The 25,579-nt window shown below is 34.0% G+C and overlaps 1 long non-coding RNA gene and 1 pseudogene across 3 annotated transcripts in view; both read left to right on the forward strand.

Annotated features, from left to right (window-relative positions):
• Positions 1-25,579, forward strand: part of LOC140636780 (uncharacterized) — a 59,131-nt gene that overhangs the window by 16,537 nt on the left and 17,015 nt on the right. For 2 of the 3 annotated variants that reach the window (XR_012033999.1, XR_012033998.1), the window contains exons 3-5: positions 15,083-15,309; positions 16,108-16,171; positions 17,200-17,254. This is a non-coding gene — a long non-coding RNA (uncharacterized lncRNA). The remainder of the gene's footprint in view (positions 1-15,082; positions 15,310-16,107; positions 16,172-17,199; positions 17,255-25,579) is intronic. The other variant, XR_012034000.1, reaches the window with a different exon arrangement.
• On the forward strand, positions 1,569-4,653 carry LOC140636284 (protein FAM32A-like; annotated as a pseudogene).

The raw sequence follows: 25,579 nt of genomic DNA on the forward strand, positions 1-25,579 counted from the left end.
TACATTACTTCCCTTAAAGTACAGAATGCCACAAACTACCAGAAAAAATCTTAAAAGCTACCAGAAGGAAAGGAAGGCAGACAATTGACTTCTCAGGAACAACAATGGAAGCCAGAAAATAGCAGGATATTTCAGTGGGGTGAGAGAATATACCTACCAATCTAGATATTATATACTTATCAAAAATAACTTTGAAGAATGAAAAAATAAAAACAATATTATCAGATGAGGAAAAGTAAGAGAGTTTATATCAAAAGATACTCTTCTAAAAACATTCATCAGATGTACTCCAGGCAAAAGGAAACCAGTTCCACATGGAGGATGCAAAAGGGATTAAAGAAAAAAGAAAGTGGTAAATATGTAGGTAAATAAAAACAACTTTGAATGCACGAAACAATGCTTCTTTTGTTGATTTAAAACATGGTAGAACATTGACTTCCAATAAAAATTACATATAAGTCAGGCAATTCATGATCAGATTTAAAGATTTAATAAGATCATTGTTTAAAAGGAGTGAAATTGTAATTTAATATTTTGATAAGCAGGCATCTGGAAACGTTAAGGTAACCAGTGAAAGAAAAGATATAGAATATTTAACTTTCAAATCTATAAAGAAAATGAGTGAGGAAAAAGCATCCAATCAATATTTTAAAAAGGTAAACAAACAAGAAACAGATAAGGTGGGACAAATAGAAAGCACACAGAGACAGGATAGTAGAAATTATTCCACATAGAGATATCCTTCACTTCTGAGCTCTCAATATTTAGATATTTGCAATAATGGCTTGCATATGTTTTATAAAAAATTATTGTCTGAAATGAAAATCAGTTATGATATATCCACATGATGGACCAGCAACAATGTTAAGTTCTGTGCGTGTTCAGGAAAGAGATTTTACAGTTCTTGCAGAAGTGTCTCAGCTGTTTCCCTGACAATGTCTTACCTCTTGCTAATGCTATTTTTCTGAGAGTTTAGTTACTATGTTTGCCTCTGCCAGGTACTTAGGGGCTCTAACAACTAGATCCAATTTAGATAGTCTCTATGCCATTTAACAAATGATTTCTTTAGTTATATAACAGTACATATTTGATATCAAACATACAAGACAAGTTGCACTCAATACTGCACAGAATAAATACATACTACACACAATATACCCAAAAACATCCATTAAGCACTAAATAATTTCGTAAGTTGGGCTTGAAATATGCTATATAATGCAGAAATCTTTGTGCTTTGTCACATGAATTTTAGTGTTTTAGTGTTGTCTGAGGCAACTGATTTCAACTTTTTATTATTGTTTGCAAAATTTTATTTGCAGGGATATAAAAGATTAAAAATACAAAGAAAGATCCATTTATAAGAAGGATTTTTAGTATTTATTAAAAAATAAAAGTCTCATCTAAAAACACCTCAGGATACAGCTTGAAAATGGAAGTTTGGAACAAAGATACATTGGAAAGTGGCAATTAAGAGAAAAATGTGATAATTATGTAAACATCAAACAAAATATATTTCAGGACAACAACATTAAGATAAATAATAGAGATAAAAAGCAAGCGGCATTATGGCGGCCTACGAGCAGATTCCAGAAGGGGCCCCTGAAACTAAAAGGTGTTGGAGAGCTCGGTGTGACCAAGCGGAAGAAGAAAAAGAAGGACAAGGACAAGGCAAAACTCCTGGAAGCGATGGGAACGAGCAAAAAAGAAGGAGGAGGAGAAGCGGTGCGGCCTGAACAAGCGAACCCCGGCCCAGGCAGCCTTCGACAAGATGCAGGAGAAGCAGCAAATGGAAAGGATCCTAAAGAAAGCATCCACAAGCAGAGAGTGGAGGACTTCAACAGACACTTGGACACCCTTACGGAGCACTGTGACATTCCCAAAGTCAGCGGGAGAAGTAGCCTCCCCACCCAGGGTATGCAGTGGCATCGAGGGGAATTGGAAGGCAAAGTTAATGTTCTGTTTGGTGCCTTTGGTATTTTCTAGAAACATTCTTTTACACACACCCTTGCGTTTTCTGCTGAGACAGATGCTTTCCAAAGCAGTGTGCCCTCTTGCTGGAACTTGATTAAAGTAAGACTCTTCTTTTACTCAAAAAACAAAAACAAAAACAAAACAAAACAAAAAAAAAAAAGGAGAGAGAGATAAAAAGGATAATTACAAAGTAGAGAAAAGTTTCCATTTACAAGCATATTTAAGAATTTTAATTTGTATACATCTATTTAATAATATAGTCTGTAGATAGATGTATGAAATGAAATGGATGAAAACACACATCAGAGTTTAAACATTTTAACATATTTGTCTCATGACAAAGAGATCATGAGAATCAAATCTGTGATAGCATAGATCTGAATAACACAAGTAACAAGCCTAACTCAATGATTGGTTGCAAAATGCTCATTCTGTTCAAAGGTACTTAGAACTTTTACAAAATTAACCACATATTGTTGTCATAAAGCAAGGCTTACCAAACTTAGAATAACTAGTGTCACACATAACGTGTTCTGACCACAATGAAATTAAGTTAGAAATAATTAATACAAAGATAAGACAAAACTCATGCTTCTGGAAATAAACATTGCTAAAAGGACACATAGGTCAAAGAAGAAATCATAATAAAATTAGAAAGTGCTGAGAACTGAATGACAATGAAAATGCTCCATATCAAACTGAGGTGACAAAGGTAATATGGTTCTTAAAAAAAAATAGAGAGAGCTTTACGTCAATATGTTAGAAAATAAAACGTCTCAAAGTGAATGAGTTTAAGAAATTAGACAAACAAAAATCTAAATTCACTCCCCCAGAGCAGAGGGCAGGAAATAATAGAGAAGCAATGGAAAGAAAGCAGACATACAGGAGAGATAATCAACAAGGTTAAAAATATATCATTTGAAATGAATAGCAAACCCAACAAATTCTGGTAAAAGCAAGAAAAAAAAATAATATGAGCAATGAAAGGTGGGCAAAACTAGACAGTATGTGTAGTTTATTGTTTAAAGATTTTCTTTATTTATTTTAAAGAATGAGAGAGAGAGGTAGAGAATCTCAAGCAGATTCTGTGCTGAGCGTGATTCAATGCAGGGTTCAATCTCAAAACCCATGAGATTATGACCTGAGTTAAATCCAAGAGTAGGATGCTTAATAGCCTGAGCCACCCAGGTGCCCCAGCATTAGGTATAGTTTAAACGATAAAAAGATAATGTTCAAATATTATGCCAGCAAATTAAAAATATTGGATAAAATGATCTAATTCTTAGAAAAATACAAATCTAACTAAAGGAGAAATGGGGAAAATAATAAAATTTTCACTATTAAGAAATATAACCAGTAGTTTAAAATCTTTCTCATTATGTTCCCCGAAAGGCTCAATACCTTATTCCTATTTTCTTTTTTTCTTTTCTTTTCTTTTATTTATTTATTTTTATTTTCTTTTTAAAAAAATATTTTATTTATTTATTCATGAGAGACACAGAGAAGAGAGAGAGGCAGAGACACAAGCAGGCTCCATCCAAGGAACCCGATGCAGGAGTTGATCCTGGGACTCCAGGATTACGCCCTGGGCCGAAGGCAGTGCTAATCCGCTGAGCCATCGAGGGATCCCCTACCTTACTCCTATTTTCCAGCAAACATCTAATAGATTAATTAATTCCAATCCTACACAAACTATTCTTAAGTATAGAAATAAAGGAAATAATCCCAGTTCATTTTATGCAGCTCTCTTTACCTTGATTTCAAAATCTAAAAGGACAGTATAAGGAAATTATGGGCCAACCTAACTTGTGAACAAAGATGTTAAAATGTTAACATCTGACAAATTTATGTTTATTCAGGAATATAAGGTGACTTAACAGAAAATGAATTGCAATAATATACCATATTTAAAAATTAAGGAGAAATATACTATCATCTGAATGGATACAGATAAAGGATTTGATAAAATTAAATTTCTCTTTGTGTTAAAATGCTTATCAAACTAAGAAGTGAAAGCAAAACATTTTCTTAAATTAAAGTATTGTCAAAAGCCTGAGAGCATACCTAATAATAAAATTTTGAAAACATTCCTTTCAAGATAAGATAGAGACAAGGGTTCCTGCTATCACCGTAGTTGCATTTTACTTACGCAGCAAGGGAAGAAAAGGTATGACGTTTAAAAAGGAAAAATGAGTTTCTTATTTTTTACAGATGGCACAATTTTTTAAATGAAAAAACCTTTAAAGAATCACTTGGAAAATTTAGTAAGGCTGCTAGACACAATCAATGAAAACCTTCAATCGTATTTCTATACATTAGCAAAAAGAGTTAGAAAATGGAATTGAACAGAAATCCTTATATGAAATTTTAAAAATTAAGACCTAAGAATAAATTATCAAAATTTGCAAGACAGGGTGTTGTATGGAAGTGTAGAATCGCTATATTGTGCACTTGAAACGGATAGTGCACTGTATGTTAACTGGAATTCAAATAAAAACTTAAAAAAAATTAACAAAAAGTATGCAAGACATTCATGTGGAAAATTATAAAACTTAAACAAATGGCAATAAGACCTAAATGAATGGAGATAAATGCCACTCTTATGGGTGGGAAAATATAATTTAAAAAGCATTAACTTTCCCTTTAGTTGATCTCTATATTCAATACAATTCTAATAAAAATTCTGATGGAACTTGTTTTTTGTTTGTGTGCTTTTTATTCTGTTATGGAACTTAATAAACCAACTTATTTTAAAATTTGTACTGAAGAGCAAAGAGTCCAAAAACAGCCAAGGCACTTCTGAAAAGAATAAACTTACCTTGCTGAAATAAATTGTAAAGAATAATTGTAAAACTATAATCAAGAGATTCAAGAAGAGAGCCCAGAAACAGAATTGCAACATATAAATCATTGACTGATGATGCATTAGCATTTCATATTAATGGTGATAAAGGGAATTCTAAATAAAAGGCATTGGGATAATTATGGGGAAAAATGAAATTGGGCCTAAACACAAACATAAAAATAATTTCCAAATGATGTAATGATGGAGAATGTCTTTATGCCCACAGCATAGAGATAGCTTCCTAAAATAAGACCCAAAGAATTTACTAATGGGGCATTGAAATAGAAAACTTCTGTTCAGAATATCCACAAGTTAAAAAAAAAAGACAAACCAATTTGGAAGATATTTGCAATGTATATCACTAACAAACAACTAGAATTTAGGATATATAAACAAATCACAGAAATCAACAGGAAAAAGACAATCCAATAAAATGGGCTAAAAGGAAAAAAAATAGCATAGAGTCATTTCACTTGAGAAAAACAGAAAGTCAGAAAATATGTAGGATGTTCAATCTCATTAAATATCAGAGGAATGGTTAAGACCATTATGAGAAGTTAATTCATACCGACTACATTGGGAAACAAATTTAAATATGAGAACATGGTATCTTTGCCTAATGTATGAAGTCACAGACCAGTATATACTTTTGGTGGAAGTGCAAATTAGAGTACTTTTCAAAAATATTTGACATTTCCCAATTGAATTGAAGATATACCAACCCTACAACCTACAAATTCCACCCTTGTCTACCTTCCTGAAACCTCATGCACAAGGACACCAGGAAATACGTATAAGAATATTATTAGAAGCATTGTTTGTTAATAGCAAAAAACTGGAAACAACCCACTAGCAGGCTGGAAAATAAATCATGGAATATTCATAAAGAGAAGAGTAAACAATTGGAAAATAAGTGAATTATTACCACATACAACATGGATGGATCTCAGGAGCAAAAAAGGCAAATTCAAGGAGACACTTGATAATTCCATTTATATAAAGTACTAAACTACACAGAAAAGAACAATATATTGATTGCATATATAAATATACTTGGTAACAATTTTTAAAAACAAAGGAATGATACAGATAGATAGAGAAGGGGATAGAGAGGGAGAAGGCTGGGAAATCGGAGATTGGGGAATACATTTAGGAGATATATAAAATGATAGTAATTATGGGTTTCTGAAACCAGGGTGTAGGTAAGTGTGTGTTTGTTGAAGTGTTGCACTGCTATTTTTGTATTTTATACATATTTTATTTGTGCCTTTTTTATGTGTCTACACAATTTTTAATGAATATAATCTTTAAAACCTATTTTCAATAAGTGCTGTGGGGAAAACACATATTCATAATGTGTCACCCGAGAAACTTTTTTTTTAGAGAGTTATTTATTTATTTGAGAGAGAGAGAGAACACAAGCAGGAGGGGCAAGGGAGAGGGACAGAGAATCTGAGGCAGATATGCCTTAGACCACGGAGCCCTTGCAGGGCCTGCTCCTAGAACCCAGAGATCACGACCTGAGCCCAAACCAAGAGTCAGATGCTTAACCAATGGGTGCCACCCAGGTGCCCCAACCTGAGAAACTTCTAATAGTTCACTTTTGGTAGGAAAAACAGATGAAGAGCAGGATAATGATAGCTCACAAATCTTTACTATTCTTGACCTTCTTAAGATTGCTCTAGGTAGAGGGATGAAATATCTTGAGATACAGGACAACATGATCTTTGAGTGAATTTGTTGTCTGAGGGTACTTTAAGGTTAAGTAGGGTGTACTTAAAGACAATGCTAAGTAGGATTTATCTACAGACATTCCACATGATCTTTTGTCTTACTTTAAATTATAGTTCTTTTATGTGAAAATATCTTAACTGTTTTAGTCAACACTATGAAGTACCAACTATTGCTGCTTTATTTTACAGGATTTTAAATAGGAACATCTATTCCAAGTATATACTCTTGAAAGTTTTTTCCCTCAATTATATGTGGGTCTTTATATCTTTCCTCATTAGTGTTATCTGAATAGTTCCCCACTTGAAAGAGTTTATAATCTGTAACTCTTTGCTTAAGGCATGATTACTGACCAAGAAGCCACGTGTGGAAGCACTTAGTTATTCCTTTTCTGTAGTTGCTGTTGTGTTACAAGATGTGCCCTCAATCAATTGTAGATTGAGCCATGAACTTTCTTGTGCAGGATTCCCCTCTTACTCTCTTATCTTCATAGACTGGTTTAGTGACTTTCCCAGAACTTCAGTAGCCGATAGACTGGTTTAGTGACTTTCCCAGAACTTCTTCGGCTACTGAAGACAAACTGAATGTAACAGTCAATTATCATCTTTCTTTCTAGCTAATGTAGTTTTTAAAACTAAAAGATGAAAACAAAACAAACTAAATCCCAACTGATACATTATTTTAAATTCAGCTGCCTTAAAAATTTTCAGTAGTAAACGAATTTATGTGATTAATATGGAAAATAAGTCTGCTCTCCTTCACACCCACACTTCATTCTGTGTTTTAGTTGTATTTGTGCCAAGGAGTTTTGGCAATCTGTACATTTTTTTTTAAAACCTCAAAAGTAAATAACAAAACACAGACCCCATGGTTGTATGGTTGATTTTACGAAGTATTATGGCATGGATAGCTGTGATAAAATTCTCCCAAATTTTTCTACTCCCACAAGTGCATCTTTGGAATCCTTCCATAACATGTGTTTTGTGTGTGTGTGTGCGAGTGTGTGATGTGTGTGTATGTGTAATTTTTTTTTAAGATTTTATTTATTTATTCATGAAAGAGAAAGAGGAGAGAGAGGCAGAGACAGAGGCAGAGGGAGAAGCAGGCTCCCTGCAAGGCTCCCTGCAAGGAGCCCGATGCGGGACTTGATCCCTGGTCTCCAGGATCACGCCCAGGGCCGAAGGCAGGCGCTAAACCGTTGAGCCACCCAGGGATCCCCCTGTGTGTGTAATTTTTAAATTGATACTAAATTTATTTGATTCAAACTTTCAAAAAGTGTAGAATGATATTTAGTTGGTCTTTAGCATCCTGAAATAACTGAAAAAGCCAGAAAAAGTTTAGTTTTTTGATAACTAAAAAAGTTTTCAAAAATTTCCAAAAGCATATATGAGATAATAAAATATAGTGAAGAGTTACCTGGCCAAAATCTAGGATAAATGGGAAATTCAGACCAAGCCCAACACTAAAAGCTCTTTTTGCCTAGAGGGTATTTGTCTATTCAAAGAAATAGCTGTGGAACTGAGCTGTGGTTTTGGCAACCTCCTGGGGCAAAAGGACAGACTTCAAAAATCATTTCCTACCCACTGCAGAGTCTGAAAAAGCGCTATACCCTGAGAGAAAGGGTGAGCCAGAAGCAAAGAGGCCCTTTCTTAAGCCTATAGCCTCAGCTGATGATACTTTTATAGTGTCCTCCAACTCCAGCAAAAGAAATGAAAATTGTCTTTTGAGGCCTCAAATTATTCTTGCAATTAATTTTTTCAAATACAATGATCAGAAAAGAAAATACAATAAATTAGAACCAGCAGAAAAAACTAGATGGTAGAAAGAGATCATAAAGCATTCAAATATTTAAATTCAAAGACATGTATTACAAGACAAATTATATTTAAAAGCCAAAAAAATTTAAAAATAACTGCTTAAGATACAGAAAATTATTTTTAAAATGATACCGATTTTAAAAAAATCAATCTTCTTATCCTAAAACTATAACTAAAATTAAGAACTCAGTGGAAAGATTTAATGATTTACTAGAAATAGCTGAAAAGAAAATTAATGAGCTAGAGAATACGTTAGAATAAATTTTCCACAATCCAGCATGAAGAGACAAAAAGATGGCAAATGCAAGTGATGTGCTAAGAGACACAGAGGTTAGATTGAAAAGACCTAAAATAACACAGGTAGGAATTGATTTTGCTAGAGTTTGTTCATCTAGACCCAAGGGGCTGCAGAGCAAGATGAACGTGGTTATAAAAAGTCAACATGAAGGATCCTTGTGGTATTGGAAGTATTTTATCTCAATTGGGGTAAGGGACACACAAACCAGCATATGATATAAAATCGTACAAAACTGAACACACACACAAATAAGTACAAGTAAAACTGGAGAGATCTGAATAAGATCTGAGAATTGTCTAAGAGTCAATCTCCTGGTTCTGATACATATTACAGCTTCACAAAATTTTAACATCGGGCAGAACTAGAAAAAGTATATATGAGATTTCTGCATTTTTTTCTTACAATTTCACGTGAATCTACAATTATTTCAACAAAATTTGAATTAAAAAAAGCCCAGATCTTGACACATAATAATGAAAATGTAGGATACCTAAGGCAAAGAGAAAATTTGAAACACAACAGGAGAAAGAAATGGTAAATTACCTCAAAAGGTACAGCAGCCGGACAGCTTGCCCCATAACAGCAAAGATGCTAGGAGTCAGTAGAATAATATCAGTGTTTAAAGATAGACAGCTAGTGGATTTATCCTCTAAAATTAAGGTAAAATAAAGATATCTTCAGTTTGAAAAAAAATGAGAGTGTTCAACATCTATAAAACTGTATTAAAAAAACTGTATTAAAAATAAATTCTAAAGGATAGGTTTAATAAGAATAAAAATGACTTCAGATGAAAGATTTAAGATGCATAAAAAGATTTAAGATGCATAAGGGAATAAACAGCAAACAGAGTGGTAAATATGTTAGTGTGTGAAATATGACAAGTTATCAGATATCTCAACCAGATATTAAGACCTAGTAATATTAAGACAGTGTGGAATAAATAAGACAGTTCAGTGGGGCAGAAGAGAGACCCTACAAGTAGAGTCATACATGTACAGACATTGGATTAAGCAGTGGAGAGCAGTAGAAAAGTATGCCTTTAAACAGTACAGTAATAGTTAAGTATATATGTGAAAAAAATTAATGTGGATCTCTATCTTACACTGTTCACATGTGGATGAGGCACCAAAATGGAATAGGCACAATGATAAAGCTTTTGGAGATAAATTTGCATAATATATTCATAATATTGGGAAGGGAAATATTTCTCAGATAAGACACAAAAAACATAAATCATAAAGGAAAAGATCAGTAAATATGACTACATTCAAATTATAAATTTTGTTCATCAAAAGGTACTATAAATAATGATTAAAAGATAAGCCAGAGTGAGAGAAGATATTTGCTAACAGATAAAGGACTCATATCCATAAGTATACAATGAGCTCATATAAATCAATAAAAAGCAGGAAAATCCAATAGAAAAGAGTAGACAAAATAGGTAAATAGGCATTTCCCCCAAAAAGGAGCCCAAAAGACCAATAAACCTTTGTAAAAGGGCTTGACTTCATTTATAATCAAGGAAATGCCAGTTAAAATCATTATGAGATAACATTACTACCCGCCCCCCACCCCCATTGCTTACCACCAGACAGGCAACATTTGAATTCTCAAAACACAATAATAAGAAACAACTCAATTTTAATATCAGTAGAATCTTTTGACAGATACTTCACTAAAGATATTTTGACAGCCAATAAGCATGCAAAGGTGTTTACTGATCACTGATCATTAGGTAAATACAAATTAAGGTCACAACAAAACACAACCATGTACCTAATCAAAATGGCTAACATTAAAAAGACTGACCATACCATGTGTTAGTGAAAAAGTGGATGAAGTAGAACTCCCATACACTGCTGGTGATAATGTAAAAAATAAAAAGATTTTTTCTTTTGTAGGCTTAATGGATTTTGAGTCAGGAAAATATCTGTCTCCCAGTTTTACTAAAAATATAGATTTTAGGTTTTTGTTGCTTTTCTATGTTTCCCAGATAGGAGAAGGGGCGGAATGCTGACTTTCATAGCCACGTTCATCTGAAAGCATTCCTCATAATTTTTAGGCATTATCAATTAGTAATTTTAAAAAGCTGATTACAGGCTCCTTTTTAATACTAAGCCTTCGATAGTTATATTGTTTTGTATAGTTGACCCTTGAACGATATAGGTCTGAACTGCGCAGGTCCACTTCTATGTGGATTTTTTATAGTGAAGTACCATAAATGCATTTCTCTTATGATTTTCTTGATAATGTTTTATTTTCTTTATCTTACTTTATCTTACAGTATGTAATTCATATAACAAATATATGTTTTAATATACTGCTTACATATACAAGCTTGGTAAGGCTTCTGGTCAACAACAGGCTATATTAGTAGTTCAGTTTTGGGGCAGTCATGTTATAGTTGGATTTTTGATTGCCCCTAATCCCAGCATTGCTGAAGGGTCAACTATGTTATCAGGTAACAAATCAAAAAGAATATTTTCCTACACTATACCACTTCTTATACCATGAAAATTAATCTGGTCCAATTTATTCAGTAAAACAGAAAGTGACTATTACAATCAGAAAAATGAATGGTAAAGAAAATCAAAGCAGTTATAGCATACTAAACTAATATTCACTATAATAAATAGATTTTAAAAATATGCAGGCGGTCTCACCCAAGGCACATGACTATTTAAACGTCTTTCGGTGGGCAGAGAATGTTTACCCCACTGCAGACTCACAGAGAAATTTGAGATTACCCACTTGTCTCCTGAGGGCTAGCCTCATTCCTAAAAATCCCCAGGGGAGAGCTGAGTGTATAGATGAGGGATAGAACTGAAGTTTAATGTTTAGGCTTTAAACAAAGCATGACTCTGAGAGGGCCTTAGGAGTGACTTTTCACATTTCTCCTGAAAGATATTAAACATTTTGTGCTTGATAAAACCCTAAAAAATGCTGTCTCAGAAGCAAACTGATTCTGTACACAAGTGTTGGTTTTCAAGAGGCTTTTTGTTTTGTTGAGCCACTATTAACTAGAAAAGGCCTATGCCATTCTTCCATCACAGTAAATCCCCAATTTTTTTCTGTTTTATTATTCCAACCTATTCCTGCAAATTTCCTTATATTCGCCCCATTTGTTTTGCTAAATTCATTTCCAGACCTTTTTTTATTTTTTTATTTTTATTTTTTTCCGTTTTCTCTGGAATATTTTGAGAAATCCCCCTCCCAAGAGGCAGGAAAGAAAGGAGTTGGTGTAGTGGAGAATGTGGTCACTCCAAAAGGGAAGTCAAATGGGGAAGGAGCAGGCAAGAAAGACTGAACTTAGTATGAGAACTGGGCCTAGAGAGAGATGACAAAAAATGTTTTTGGATAATAGATTCTATGAGTTAGACTAAATGTTAAATATGCCAGGATAGGGGCAGGTGATTGAGGTAAGGTATATCTTTAAAGAACTAAATCAAACTACAGGAGGAAAAATAAGACTAAGTGTTGGATTTTCATTCTTGGCCAAGTCTCTGAACAGCATAGGCTAGATTACTGGCAAAAATCCATGAGATGTCCTGTGTATAATCTTGCTTTTTATATGGCCCTTTTGATATATGTTGGTGTAGTTCTCTGAAAAAAAAATGAACATAGGCTCAAATGCCAGTTTCACTACTACTTTCTCTTGAGAAATGATGGAATGTCAAGTGAAAAGATTTGAATAAATAGGGTGCAGTACACACTTTCCAACCATAACAGGTAAGCACAACTGGCCCATGATATAGCTATGGTAAGGTTTGCTTGGACATGCGGGTGTTTTGAAGGCATTATTTTGCTCACAGGGTTGTTTCTTATGGATGTATAATCTCCCATGTCATTATAGTGTGCAGAAAACGGGTTTTATCAGATTACTTGAATCTAGGAGAAGGGGGATCAAGAAAGCATAAAAACTTGGGTACTAGATAGAACATGAAAAAGGAGACTAAGGACAGATAGTTACAGATAGATACAGTAGTTATTTCATAGTTTTATTAACTAACCCCAAATAGGGTGTCTTAGAAATAAAACAGATATTCTAGGCATTCAGGGCAAACAAGTACTCTTTTTCTAATCACCTCAGAGCGTATGTGACAAAAATTCCTAAGGAGTACATTTAAGCTTACATTAGACACTATAAACTTCTGCCTCTTTGTACACAAAATAACATTTATTTTAGTGATTACAGAAGAAAATCTAAAATTATTTTCATTGTGATTAAGAAAGCTTTTGATCAATTCCAGTTAATTGGCTTTTAGAAATAATAACTGACACTTTCTTTCAAGAGTCCTGACAATCTTAGTATTTTTGTAATATATTTGTTATTAGCTTGCAGGGCCTCTGATCATATTTGTCCATGCAGTCTTTCATTCTAATACTTCTAAATTGTTCATCATTTTGCAACTGTGATTTGTTTTATACGTAATTAAACACCTCTTGCATTACTACAGATTCTGCTTCATTTCTAATATTGAGAAAGTGGCTTGTGTATTTTTTTAGGAGGCTAACATCTTAAAACATTATAGGGGATAGGATTCTTGAATTAATTATCTGCTAGATGAGGATGCTTGTTACAGCAAGTGTGAAATAATAATAAATAATGGAGTCACTTCAGGCAGCATACTTCCTTGAACCTTAAGGACATTCAAGACCCTCAGAATTAGGACAAAGGGACAAATCAGAACCAGAATAGACTCAAGAGCTTGGTCTTCACTGGTAGCCACTCTAACATACACCAGGTCTGACATATTAATGAATTTTGTTTTAGAAAAAAATGTAAGTCAGGAAATAAAAATATTAACAGGATATAGTTATATGATATGTACCAGTCTTCAGAATAGTTACAGACTATGTTTCCAAATGTCATAGAGTTGCATATTTGGATATTTATCGATTCTGCAAAATAACATAATCACAGGCAAATTTTTCTCTACACTTAGATAGTAATAGCTATCAACATGTATCTTTGAAGTGCTCTTCAGAATAATGGGATCATTTTTTAAAATGTCTTTCTATATCTCTATTTTTAGCTCGAAAATAAGCCCTTAATAATAAAAAAAAGAATATATCCAATAAACGTTATTAGTGCCAGCAAATTGCTTTTGCTGCTTGCAAATATAATAGATTCATTTCTTTACTAGGGAGCAAGCTGAAATATATTAATATCCTCACTTTAGAAGAGTTGAATTTGATGCTACTGATAGGTAACAGATGAAATTATTACACATAGACTTTCAAATAGGGGAAATAGGGTGCATTAAATAAATATTCAATGTAAGAATCACAAAGCAAATTATTATTGTTAACTATTTCTAAGGTAGTTTCAAAAGTTTTCTATATAAGAATATTACTCTAGTGTGTTTTCTTCTCACTCCTGGATTGCAAATTGATAAATATGATGCCAGCTCATCCTAAGATTCATAAACTCCTATTAACTGGAGTAGTTTCCCTTACAGTAGCCGGAAGCATGCAGCAGATGGCACTAAGAACATTTAGCAAAGCAGCCAGGAAGAGGTCTTTCTTAATTGCTCCTCAGGGTCAGAAAATTGCTTGAAAAATGAGATGTAGTAACTAACTGGATACAGCCTTCTCAAGATAAGTTACGCAGCAGAAACTTCAAGTTGCCATACATTGTCCTCTCCATTGAGAGGAAGAATTTACAATATTCAAAATATAAAGAGATAATACCATGTTGAGCCTCTCCAAGAATTGGAATTATCTGATACTTTCTGAAATGTAAGCTATCACAGCCACTACCTTTTCATTCTCAGATTAAACACATTCATTTGTTTTAATTTTGTTTTTTTTTAATATTTTATTTATTTATTCATGAAAGACACAGAGACATGGGCAGAGGGAGAAGCAGGCTCCCCAGGTAGGGAGCCCAATGAGGGACTCGATCCCAGAACTCCAGGATCATGCCCTGAGCCAAGGGCAGAGACTCAACCTGTAAGCCACCTAGGCATCCCTTGTTTTAATTTTAGAAATGTGTAGTTTTTTAATACAATATGTGTAGTTTTTATATTTCAAAAAAAGAGGATGATTCATACAATAGATAGCACAGAAAATATCTGTTTCCACAGTATGTTGTTTCTGCTTTCACTTTATTACTTCTTTATATTTCCACTGACTGTGGTGCTGTAGAATTTTTTGTCACAGTTATGCTCTTATTCTCTATCTTGTGCTTTTCTTTGGTACACTGGTATTTGTTGCAGGATTGTAAAGTTATGATATTTTTAGATATCCAATAATATATGATTAAACCACAGGAAGAAACTGAACTAAACTAATGTCTGCAATGGAAAGTAAAAATCAAGGAAATTTCAGTTAGTGTTCTACTTTAAAAAATAACCTCTATTAGATTATTTTCTTTTGTATGCAAATTTACAACCTTTTTTTCTTTGTCCACAGGTAATTTTTTTTTCCCCACAGGTAATTTTTTAAAAAGATTTTATTTACTCATTTGAGAGAGAGAAAGAGTGCACAAGTGGGAGAGGGGCAAGGGAGAGGGAAAAGCAGGCTCCTGGCGGAGCTGGACATGGAAGACATGGGGTTTGATACCAGGACCCTGAAATCATGACCTGAGCTGAAGTCAGAGTGCTTAACCAACTGAGCTACCCAGGCACCCCTGTACACAGGTAATTTTTACACAAATTTTTTATTGTATCATTAGCACCATGTTTATATAGCAAAACCATAAGGTGTAATGAACGTTGAAATACACAATGGAAAAACTGCTTTTTAGTCCTTCTCTCAGTAACTGAACATCCACTAAAAGAAAATCAATGCACTAGAAGACATGGATATACAAAGTCTAGATTGTGGTGAATGTGCATCACTCAATGACATTCTGTCTCCATGAATGATCTGTGGTCACAATACTCTTTTTGTTCCACTTGGACTCTGTTATCTAACACTACAATTACAAGAATGTTTTGTGCTTTTTGCTGTTATTAATTGAAAAATTTAATCAAATTAATCCTACATACAATACATATGATACCTGCTGAAAGTAGACGTATGAAGTAGGTCTTATCTCATTTCTTTATGTGGAAAATATTCTCTCCAGGATGGTTGAATAGAGGGAGAAAGGAAATCACTGATAGATCACGTTAGAGATCCTGAGAACTCCATATATCAAACTAAACCACAAATGGAATACTTCTTGTGAATTTCATATTTATCATTTCTTGAAGAGTTTATCTGGTTTTCAAGGTTTTTAATCATTTCTGCCAGACCTAACATACTCAGCATACATATGTATATCAAGAGACTACAAGCTTTTGAAGGAATAAAGTGTCTCTTAAGAGAAAAAAATGACACTATAGCTCAGCAAATTCGCTGTTAAGATTCTTGTCAGTGTTTGACATGATGAAAGAAAATACTGTTTGTTTACCTGGGGTCCTCTAACAGAACATTCCTCTTTTATTCTGAAGGGATTTCATCTCCTAGTGCAGAATTTTCCAAATCCTGTTCCAGAATGTATTTCTCAAGATGTCAGTAAGTGTTCTGTTAAAAAAATACTAACAATTCCTTTCCTTCTAGATGTACCTTTTTAATGTAAGAAAAAGTTTAAGATATGCATATGTTTTTATTATTATGTTAGGATCTAAGAAAAATTTCCAAGAATATTAGGAAGTGAAAAAAAGGAGCATATGATATATGTCATTTGATCAGTATGCTAAAGCAGCTGCAGCAGCATTTGCCAATACCTGGTGCTGGAAGACTGAAGTTGCCCATCTGCCCATTTGCACCATCTTTTAGCACACAATAGTGATATTTTCAATGTTTAAGGTGTAAAAAACACTTGTAGATTAATGAGTTCCTGTTTGAGTTCTGCCAATATCATAATTTAAAAACTTTTGGGATCAAATAAGTTTAAGACAATGCACCTCCAGAGAGCAATTTTAAAGTTGGCAATGGCCCATGAATAACAAAGTCTTTAAATTAATTAGAATAAGAAGATTAATAATTTTTTTCACATCTTATACAAGTAGTAGTTGTGTATACATGTACTAAATTCATTATTTTCAATTCTGCTGCAGTTGATTTGATACCATCTCCAATTCTTAAGTACTGGTCTATAGAGAATAAATGTCATTGTTACTTAAACCTTTTTTTAAATAACAGACATTATTTTTAGATAAGTTTTAGAGTCCTAAAAAAATACAGAGGAAGTACAGAGAGCTCCCTTGAGCCCTCTGCCCCCATACATGCAGAAGCTCCTCCACAACTGACACCCTCAACCACAGTGGTACACTTGTTACAACTGATGAATACACTGACACCTTATTATCACCTAAAGTCCATAGTATATATTAGGTTCACTCTTGGTGTTGTGCATTCCATGGGTTTTGACAAATGTATAATGACATGTATCAACACTGTAGTATCATACAGAGTTGTTTAACTGCCCTGAAAACCCTCTGTGCTATACCTATCCATTTCTCTCTCCCTCATAACCCCTGAGAATTACTCTGACATAACCTCTGAAAATGATGCTATCTCCATAATTTTGCCTTTTCCAGAATGTCATATAGCTGGAATCATAAGTAACCTTTTCAGACTGGCTTCTTTAACTTAGTAAGTTTCCTTCGTGTATTTTCATGACTTGATAACTCATTTCTTTTTAGAGCTAAATAATATTGCATTGTTTGGATATACCACAATTTATTTAGTAACCTATTGAAGGATGTCTTGGTTTTTATTTGGTTTAAATTTTAATGAGGTAGAACTTATCAGTTCTTTATTGCATGAATTACTACCCTGGTGCTCTAAAAACCACACTCAGATCACCTACATTTTCTCCTACGTTATTTTCTAGAAATGTTTATTGTTTTGCATTTATATTTCAGTCTACAACCCAATTCTGAGTTTATTTTTGTGAGAGGTTTTAGGTCTGTCTAGATTCTTTTTTTTTTTTTTTTTTGCATGTGAATGTCTAGCTGTTCCAGCACCATTTGTGGAAAAGGAAAAGACTATCTTTGCTCTATTGAACTGTCTTTGCTCCTTTGTCAAGGATCAGTTGGCTATATTTATGGGGATGTATTTCTGGGCTCTCTAACCTGTTCCATTAATCTATTTGTCTCTTCTTTTGCCAATACCACATTGTCTTCATTATTGTAGCTTTATAGTAAGTCTGCAAATTGATTAGTGTTAGCCCTTCAACTTTGTTCTTCTACTTCAATACTGAGTTGGCTACTGTGTGTCTTTTTTCTCTCCATATGAACTATAGAAACAGTCTATCAATATCCACAAAATAACTTGTTGGGATTTTGATTGGAATTATGATGAATCTACAGATCAAGCTGAGAAGAACTTGACATCTTGACAATATTATCTTTCTTTCCAAGAGCATCATTATCCATTTATTTTGTTCTTCCTTAATAGCTTTCTTCTGAGCTTTGTAGTTTTCCTCATAAATATTTTGTATATATTTTGTTAGAAATATACTTGGGGTTTTTTTAGTGCTAATGTAAATGGTAATGTATTTTTAATTTCAAATCTACTTGTTCATTGCTGGTATACAGGAAAGTGACTGACTTTTGCATATTAACTTCATATCCTACAACCTTGCCATAATTTCATTAGTTCCAGGATTTTTTTCTTGTTGATTCTTTCAGATTTTCTATGTAGATGATCCTGTCACCTGTGAATAGCTTTATTTCCTTCTTCCCTATCTATATTACTTTTGTTTCATTTTCTTGTATGTCTACATTACTTTGATTTCTAGTACAATGTTGAAAAGCAACGATAAGAGGGAACATCCTTGCCTTATTCCTGATCTTAGTGGGAAAGCTTTGAGTTTCTCACCATTAAAGTATGATGTTAGCTGTGTGTTTTTTTTTGTTTTGTTTTGTTTTTGTTTATGTTTTTGTAGTATGCTTTATCAAGTTGTAGAAGTTCTTTTCTAATCCCTAATTTGCTGAGAGTTTTTCTCAGGAGTCAGTGTTGAATTTTGTTAAATGTTTTTCTGCATCCATTAAGATAATCATGTAATTTTTCTTATTTAGCCTATTCATGTAATGAATTACATCAACTGATTTTTGATTGAACTAACCTTGCAGGGATCCCTGGGTGGCGCAGCGGTTTAGGGCCTGCCTTTGGCCCAGGGCGCGATCCTGGAGATACGGGATCGAATCCCACGTCGGGCTCCCGGTGCATGGAGCCTGCTTCTTCCTCTGCCTATGTCTCTGCCTCTCTCTCTCTCTCTCTCTCTGTGTGTGACTATCATAAATAAATTAAAAAAATGAACTAACCTTGCATACCTGATATAAATCCCACTTGATTATGGTGCATAATCCTTTTTAAATATTCTTAAATTGGATTTTCTAATAGTTGCTAAAGATTTTTACATATATGATGATGAAAGAGATTTATCTCTAGTTTCCTTTTCTTGTAAAGTCTTTAGTCTTGGTATTAGGGTTATGTAGGCCTTATGGAATGAATTAGGAAGTATCCTTTCTGTTTCCATCTTCTGGAAGAGACTGTAGAAAACTGGTACAATTTTTTCCTGAAATGTTTGGTAGAATTCACCAATGAGCTCATCTGGGACTGCTCCTTTCTGTTTTGAAAGGTTATTAACTAGTAATTCTATTTCTTTAATATATATAGGCATATTCAGATTTTCTATTTCTTCTTGTATGTTTTAAGAGAATATGTCATTTAAGGAACTGACACAATTCACCTAGGCTATCAAATTTGTAGGCATAGAGCTGTTCACATGTTTCTTTATTATCCTTTTAAAGTCCATGGGATCTGTACTGATGTCCTCTTTCACTTGTGGTATCAGTAATTTATGCTTTTTTTCTTCTTTTCTTAGATAGTGTGGCTAGAGGCATATTAATTTTATTGATCTTTTTGAAGAACTAACTTTTGTTTTGGTGATTTTCAATACTGATTTCTTATTTTATTGATTTCTGCTCTAATTTTATTGACTTCTGCTCTAATTTCTCTTATTTCATTTCTTCTTCTTATTTTCAATTAAAAATTTTAAACTTTTTATTTAAATTCCAATTAGTGGGGGTCCCTGGGTGGCTCAGTGGTTTGGCGCCTGCCTTTGGCTCAGGGCGCGATCCTGGAGTCCCGCACCCGGCTCCCGGCATGGAGCCTGCTTCTCCCTCTGCCTGTGTCTCTGCCTTTCTCTCTCTCTCTCTGTGTTTAACATGAATGAATAAATAAATAAAATCTTTAAACAAAAAAAATTCAATTAGTTAACATATAGTGTATTATTAGTTTCACGTGTATTGTTAGTTTCATTACACTATAGTGACCCAACACTTCCATAGAACACTCAGTGCTCATCACAAGTGCCCTCCTTAATTCCCATCACCTATTTTACACATCCCCTCATCCTCTGGTAACCATCAGTTTGTTCTCTATATTTAAGAGTCTTCTTCTTGATTCATCTCTCTCTCTTTTTATTTTTTCCTTTGTTCATTTGTTTCTTAAATTCTAAATATGTGTGATATAATATGATATTTGTCTTTCTCTGACTGGATTATTTTGCTTAGCATTATACTCTCTAGCTCCATCCATGACATTACAAATGGCAAGATTTCAATTTTTTTTACGGCTACCTAATATTCTATCATGTGTATGTACCACATCTTCTTTATTCATTCATCTATCCATGGACACTTGAACTGCTTCCATAATCTGGCTATTATAAATAATGCTTTTATAAATATACGGGTGCATTTATCTCTTTGAATTAGTGCTTTTGTATTTTGGGGGTAAATAGTAGGGCGATTACTGGATCATAGGGTAGTTCTATTTTTAACTTTTTTGAGTAATTTCCACACTGTTTTCCAGAGTGGCTGCACCACTTTGCATTCCTAGCAACAGTGCATATCCTCCACATCCTCACCAACACTTGTTTTTTGTTTGTTTGTTTTATTTAGCCATTCTGACTGGTGTGAGATAATATCTAATTATAGTTTTGATTTGCATTTCCCTGATGATCAGTGATGTTGAGTATCTTTTCATGTGTCTGTTGGCTGTCTGTATGTGCTCTTTGGAAAAATATCTATTCATGACTTCTGCCCATTTAAAAATTGGATTATTTGTTTTTTGGGTGTTAAGTTTTATAAGGTTTTTTTTAAATAGATTTTAGACCCTTTATAAGATATGACATTTGCAAATATCTTCTCCCATTCACTAGGTTGCCTTTTAGTCTGTTGATTGTTTCTTTGGCCTTTATTTTGATCAAGTCCCAATACTTTATTTTTGCTTTTGTTTCCCTTGCCTCAAGAGATATATCTAGAAAGAAGTTGCTATGGCTGAAGTCAAAGAGGTTACTGCCTGTGTTCTCCTCTAGGATATTTATGGTTTCAGGTCTCATATTTAGGTCTTTAATCCATTTTGAATATATTTTTTTGTATGGGGTAAGAAAGTGGTCAAGTTTCATTCTTTTGCATGTTGCTGTCCAGTTTTCCTAATACTATTTGTTGAAGAGACTTCTTCCCATTGGATATTCTTTTCTGCTTTGTTGAAGATCAGTTGACCACATAGTTGTGGGTTCCTTTCTGGATTTCCTATTCTGTTCCATTGATCTGTGTGTCTATTTTTGGGTCAGTATCATACTATTTTGATCACTACAGCTTTGTAATATAACTTGAAGTCCAGAAGTGGATGCCTCCAACTTTGCTTTTCTTTTTCAACATTACTTGGGCTATGTGTGATCCTTTGTGGTTCCATACAAATTTTAGGATTGTTTGTTCTGGGTCTTTGAAAAATGCTGTTGATATTTTGATAGGGATTGCATTAAATGTGTAGGTTACTTTGGTAGTAAAGACATTTTAACAATTTCTTCCAATCTATAAGTATGGAATGTCTTTCCATTTCTTTCTGTCATCTTCAATTTCTTTAATCACTATTTTATGATCCTCAGAGTACAGGTCTTTTACCTCTTTGGTTAAGTTTACTCCTAGGTATCTTACTGGTTTTGGTGCAATTATAAATGGTATTAATTACTTGATTTCTCTTTCTGCTGCTTCATTATTGGTGTATAGAATGCAACAGATTTCTTTTTTTTTTTCAGATTTCTTTACTTTGATTTTATGACTTTGTATTAGTTCTAGAAGTTTTTTTGGTGGAGTCTTTAGGGTTTCCTGTATAAAATATTATGTCATCTGCAAATAGTGAGAGTTTTACTTCTTCCTTGCTGATTTAGATGCCTTTTATTTCTTTTTGTTGTCTGATTGCTGTGGCCAAGACTTTCAGAATATGATAAATAATAGTGGTGAGAATTGAAATTCCTGTCTTGTTCCTACTGTAAAGGAAAACCTCCCAGTTTTCCCCCATTGAGGATAATACTAGCTGTGGGTTTTTCATAGATGGCCTTTATTGTGTTGAGGTATGTTTCTTCTAACCCTACTTTGTTGAGGGGTTTTATCATGAATGGATGTTATACTTTGTCAAATGTTTTTTCTGTATCTGTTGAAATGATCATATAATTTTTATCCTTTCTCTTATTAATGAGGTGTATCATGTTGATTGATTTGCAAATATCAAACCACCCTTGCAACCCAGGAATAAATCCCACTTGGTTGTGGTGAATAATTCTTTTAATGTATTTTTGGGTTTGGTTTGCTAGTATTTTATTAAGAGTTTTTGCATCCTTGTTCATTAGGGATATTGGACTATAGTTCCTAAGGGGAGTCTTTATCTGGTTTTGTATCAGGGTAATGGTGCCCTCACAGAATGAACTTGAAAGTTTTCCTTTATTTTCTGTTTTCTGGAATAGTTTTAGAAGAATAGGTATGAACTCTTCTTTAAATGTTTGGTAGAATTCACCTGTGAAGCCATCTGGCCTTGGACTTTCATTTTTTTGGGAATTTTTTTTTAAGATTTATTTATTTATTTATTTATTTATTTATTTATTTATTTATTTTAGACAGAGAGAGAGAGAGAGAGAGGCAGAGACACAGGAGGAGGGAGGAGCAGGCTCCATGCTGGGAGGCCGATGCGGGACTCGATCCCGGGACTCCAGGATCACGCCCTGGGCCAAAGGCAAGCGCTAAACTGCTGAGCCACCCAGGGATCCCCTTTTTGGGAAATTTTTGATTACTGATTCAATTTCTTTGCTGGTTATTGGTCTGTTCAAGTCTTCTGTTTCTTCCTATTTCAATATTGGCAGTTTTACTTTTCTAGGAATTCATCCATTTCTTCTAGGTTGTCCAATCTGTTGGCATACAGTTTTTCATAATATTATCTTATAATTGTATTCTGTGGTGTTAGTTGTTATTTCTCTTGTCTTGTTTGTTTTTAATTTTATTTATTTGAGTCTTTTTGCTTTTTGGAAAGTCTGGGTAGGAGTCTCTCAATTTCATAAATTTTTTCACAGTACCAGCTCCTGGTTTTTATTGATCTGTTCTATTACTTATTTAGTTTCTATATCCTTTATTTCCACTCTAATCTTTATTATTTCCTTCCTCCTTCTGGCTTTAGGCTTTATTTGTTCTTTTTCTAGCTCCTTTAGGTGTCAGGTTAGGTTGTTTGAGATTTTTCTTGTTTCTTAATGTAAGCCTGTATTGCTGTATACTACTTTCATAGCACTAGTTTGCTGCATCCCAAAGATTTTGGACCACTGTGTTTTCATTTTCACTTGCTTCCATATATTTTTAAAATTTCTTCTTTGACTTCCTGGTTTACCTATTTATTGTCCAGTAGCATGTTGTTTTACCTTCATGTACCTGTAGTCTTTCCAAATTTTTCCTTGTGGTTGACTTCTAGTTTCATAATGTTGAAATCAGAAAGGGTGCATGGTAAGATTTCAGTCTTTTTGTATTTATTGAGGCCTGATTTGTGACCTAATAAGTGATTTATTCTAGAGAATATCCCAATGGCACTCGAAAAGAATGTGCATTCTGCTGTTTTAGGATGGAATGTTCTGAATATGTTAAGTCCATCTGGCTCAGTGTGTCATTCAAAGTCATTGTTTCCTTGTTTGTTTTCTGTTTGGATGATCTGTTCATGTAAGTGGCGTGTTAGGGTCCCCTACTATTATTGTATTATTATTAATTAGTTCATTTATGTTTGTTATTGTTTTATATATTTAGGTGCTCCCATTTAGGGGGCATAAGTATTTACAATTTTTATACTTCTTGTTGGATTGCCTCTTTATTATGATTTAGTGCACTTCTTTGTCTCTTGTTATGGTCTTTGTTTTATTTATTTTTTAAAAGATTTTATTTATTTATTCAAGAGAGACAGAGAATGAGAGAGAGAGAGGCAGAGATACAGGCAGAGGGAGAAGCAGGCTCCATGCAGAGAGCCTGACGTGGGACTCAATCCTGGGTCTCCAGGATCAGGCCCTGGGCCGAAGGTGGTGCTAAACTGCTGCTAAACCCAGACTCCCCTGGTCTTTGTTTTAAAGTCTAGTTTGTCTGATATAAATATTGCTACTTGGACTTTCTTTTGTTATCCAGTTGCATAATAAATTTTGTCTCCATCTCCTCACTTTCTTTTTTTTCTCTTTACTATTGCATTTCTTAATTTACTATATAGAGAGAGACAGAGAGAGAGAGAGAGAGAACAAGCAGGGGGAGCAGGCGAGGGAGAAACAGGCTTCCTGCTGAGCAGGGAGTCCAGTGGGGGCTCAATCTTATTTAGGACCCTGGGATCATGACCTGAGCTGAAGGCAGATGCTTAATTGACTGTGCCACTCAGGCATTCCATCCATCCCCTTACTTTCAATCTGCAGGTGTCTTCAGTCTAAAATGAGTCTCTTATAGGCAGCATATAGTTGGGTCTTGTTTTTTAATTCATTCTGACATCCTATGTCTTTTGATTGGGGCATTTAGTCCATTTACATCCGAAGTAATTATTGATAGATATGCATTTAGTGTCATTTTATTATTTGTTTTTTCATTGTTTCTTGAGATTTTCTCTGATCCTCTCTTGTCTTTGTCACTTTGGGTCTCTCTTTTGCACTCAAAGAATCCCCTTTAATATTTCTTGCAGATCTGGTTTAGTGTCACAAATTCCTTTAGTGTTTGTTTGTTTGTTTGTTTGTTTGTTTGTTTGGGAAAGGTTTATCTCTCTTTCTATTCTGAATGATAGCTTTGCTGGATAGAGTATTCTTGGCTGCATATTTTTCCCATTCAACATTTTGAATGCATCATGCCATTCCCTTCTTGCTTGTCAAGTTATTGCTGAGGAAACTTCAGCCAGCCTTATGGGTCTTCCCTTGTAAGTTAAAGACTACTTTTCCCTGCTGTTTTTAAGATATTTTTATCACTATATTTTGCAGATTTAATTACAATATGTCTCAGTGTTGGCCTATTTTTGTTAATTTTGATGGGAGTTCTCTGTGACTTGTGGACCTGCATGTTAGTTTTCTTTCCCAGATTTGGGAAGTAGTCTATCATTATTTCTTTAAATAAATTTTCTGCCCCTTTTTTTCTCTCTTCTACTTCTAGGACTCCTGTAATACAAATATTATTATGTTTGATGGAGTCACTGAATTCCCTAACTCTATTCTTGTGATGTAAAATTCTTCTCTCTTTCTTTTGTTCAGCTTAATTATTCTATTATTTTGTCTTCTAGATCACTAATTCATTCCTCTGCTTCTTCTAGCATGCTGTTCATTGCATCAAGCCTGTTTCTAATCTTGTTTATTGCATTCCTCATCTGTGATTGATTCATTTTTAACCTTTTATCTCTGTGGTAAGGGTCTCACTGATGTCTTCTATTCTTCTCTCACACCCAGTGAGTACCCTCATGATTCTTTCTTTAAAAAAAAATTATTCATGAGAGACAGAGAGAGAGAGAGAGAGAGAAAGAGAGAGAGAGAGAGAGAGGCAGAGACACAGGCAGAGGGAGAAGTAGGCTCCATGCAAGGAACCCGATGTGGAACTCGATCCCGGGTCTCTAGGATCACACCTGAAGATGGTGCTAAACCGC

Source organism: Canis lupus, chromosome 7, assembly GCF_048164855.1.
Source record: "Canis lupus baileyi chromosome 7, mCanLup2.hap1, whole genome shotgun sequence".
Lineage (NCBI taxonomy): Eukaryota > Metazoa > Chordata > Mammalia > Carnivora > Canidae > Canis > Canis lupus.